The sequence below is a fragment of the Lonchura striata genome, chromosome Z, assembly GCF_050655825.1.
Source record: "Lonchura striata isolate lonStrDom1 chromosome Z, ASM5065582v1, whole genome shotgun sequence".
Classification (NCBI taxonomy): domain Eukaryota; kingdom Metazoa; phylum Chordata; class Aves; order Passeriformes; family Estrildidae; genus Lonchura; species Lonchura striata.
The window spans coordinates 79,604,846-79,607,297 of NC_140740.1; the positions used below are offsets into that span (position 1 = coordinate 79,604,846).

General features: G+C 41.7%; 1 long non-coding RNA gene across 6 annotated transcripts in view; it reads left to right on the forward strand.

Moving 5' to 3' along the window:
- The window catches only part of LOC146763901 (uncharacterized), a 69,791-nt gene that overhangs the window by 40,400 nt on the left and 26,939 nt on the right, over positions 1-2,452 (forward strand). The window lies entirely within an intron of this gene.

The following is a 2,452-nucleotide window of genomic DNA, read 5'->3' on the forward strand; positions in this document are numbered from 1 at the left end:
ATATATTGGCTGAATCTGCTGCTTCTACAGAGATACAAAGTGAGCAAAAAGCATTTTCAGCTTTGCTTAGTTCACCTCCTCTCCCAGATGCAGACAGGTTTGAACACTGCTGAAGGAAAAACTTCATGTAAGAGTTCTGAAAGTCTTTTGAAGTATTTATCTAAAGAATTAGGAAAAAAATAAACCAAGACAAAGAAAAAAAAAGCCCCAGAACTTGTATAAAATTCTAGCTTATTGCTAACAACAGACGCAGAGTTTGCAGCAGCACCTACAAGCATGACCCTGTATTGTGAACAGTCTTCATTTCCACTTATCTCACTAATAATCTTTTGATGTTTGGATACAGAAAGATTGATTTGCTGGTTCTACTATAATGGAAATAGTTTGGAAGCTAGTGGGGTTCCCCCTCTCACTTCAAAATTGGTCAGCAAAGGTGAGATACATAAATGACATAAATAGCTCCTTTTCAGATGGTCCTTGTCTTAAAGACTTTTAACTTGCTATGTATTTGCCCAGTCAAGCCTTCTTTATTGACACAAAACTGCTAACATATTTATGTTTGCCTCTGCACATGACAATTTTACATTATGTTAAGTCCATGGTCTCTGTGTTGCCAGCTCTCTTTAGAGATAACATATAATAAATACATCAGTGCAGTATGTAGATTTGGTAACAAATATTTTGATGGGATATGTCCATGAAAGAAAATGTCATAATTCTCTAACCTGATATGGGGTTTTGTGCCATAACATCCCAGTCATTATTTGGATTCAATTAGAGGCAATTGCTAAAATTTTGACATGAAATACAAGAATAAATTTTACTTTCATACTTACAGTGGAGGCCTTTTTCAGTGATTAAATTTTTATTGTACTAAAATTTCACTTCAGATAAAGGCTTACCAGTATTTATTCTGTGTTCAGAAGAGATACTGAACTAGAATTTAATTTATTAATTTTTCCAGGATAGTACAGCACTAACTTTCTTTGGCTTTTGGGTTAGTAAGTCTTCAGTAATATATCAAATAGCCAAATTTTAAGACTTAGTCCTTCCAGTGTTGGATTCTTTGGACTAGAAATTTTTTATCTTATTAACCCTTGCCATTCATTTTGCTCTGTATTGTGCTGAGAATGGTGAACTCACTTCATTAAGGGTATGAGAACATGCGTTGGGCTTTGTATGAATCAAACATCTCCCTGAATCCTGTTGGTGGAAATCCAGAGAAATCACACATTTTTCAGCTTACTGTCACTAATTTCTTTAAAAATCTCACATTACAGAATAAGCTGACAGTAAGTCTGTATGTCCCCACCTCTGTCTGCAGCATCTCTGTTGCTGGGCAGGCAAGGACTGCTGATTTCATTTCCAAAAACTGCCTGCTGTGCATGACTCTGGCAGGTCCCCGTGCAGGGAATCTGCTGGTGGTGGTGTGCCAGTGAAAAAGTGTGATGTGTTGTGTTGAGGCAAGAGCCTGTGTGGGATGCCTGTGTTGGGACCTGGGGCCACCAACAAGTACCAATGGCTCTGCCCCTGCTCAGCCTCTGAGCAGGAGCCCAGCCTCGCTGGGTGCCCTGGCAGGACAGGTCTTCACCAGGCTGCAGGAGTGCTCTGCTCCTGAGGTCATGAGGCTTCTGGCAGAGGCTGGAGGTCATGCCCTAGAGGCTGACATAGTAGAGAAGCTAGACAGAGCCAAAGAAACAAAATAAGGTTTATTAAAGTCCTTAAAAGAACACACCTTGGGCAGCACAAGAGCCTGACTGGGGCTGTGCCCAAGAAGGACCCAAGATGGACCCAAGATGGACGACAGGTTTTCACACTTTTGTAAGTTTTGGCTCCATTTGTATATAGGGGTCAATTGTCCAATTACAGCTGCAGGTTATGAAGTCCCATCCTCCTGGTTTGCTCTCTTCAATTCACTGTTATTTGTGTTTTTGGGGCCTGAAGCTGCAATGGTGTCCTTGGTTCTCAGGCTGGAAAAGGATTGTTTTGTCCAACTACACTGTGACGAGAACTTGCTAACACCTCATATGAAGTTCAGAGTCACACACTAAAGCAGTACAGAACCTAAAAATTATGAAAGCTAAAACTTAAGGCATGTGGGGGCATCTCGGTGCTGGGCTGGCCCTGGGCAGGAGGGCCTGAGCTGGGGACTGAGCAGGTGTCTGTCATTGCCTTCCCAGCCTTGATGCCATTTTTTCAGAGACACTGGGTGCCAGCAGGACCTGGCCATGTGGAGCTGTACACTCATGCCTGGGATGGAGGTGACAGCTCCTGCAGGGAATTTTGCATGTTCCATAGTTAAACCTTGCTGAGACCACTTGACTGCAAGGCCACAGAGCGTTAGAACAATAGCCACAGCCAGACTGCTGCTTCTGCTGTGGGAGAATCTCCAATTTAATATCAGTTGCTGATTATTTTTTTATTTATTTAAATTATTTTTTATTTTCTGCAG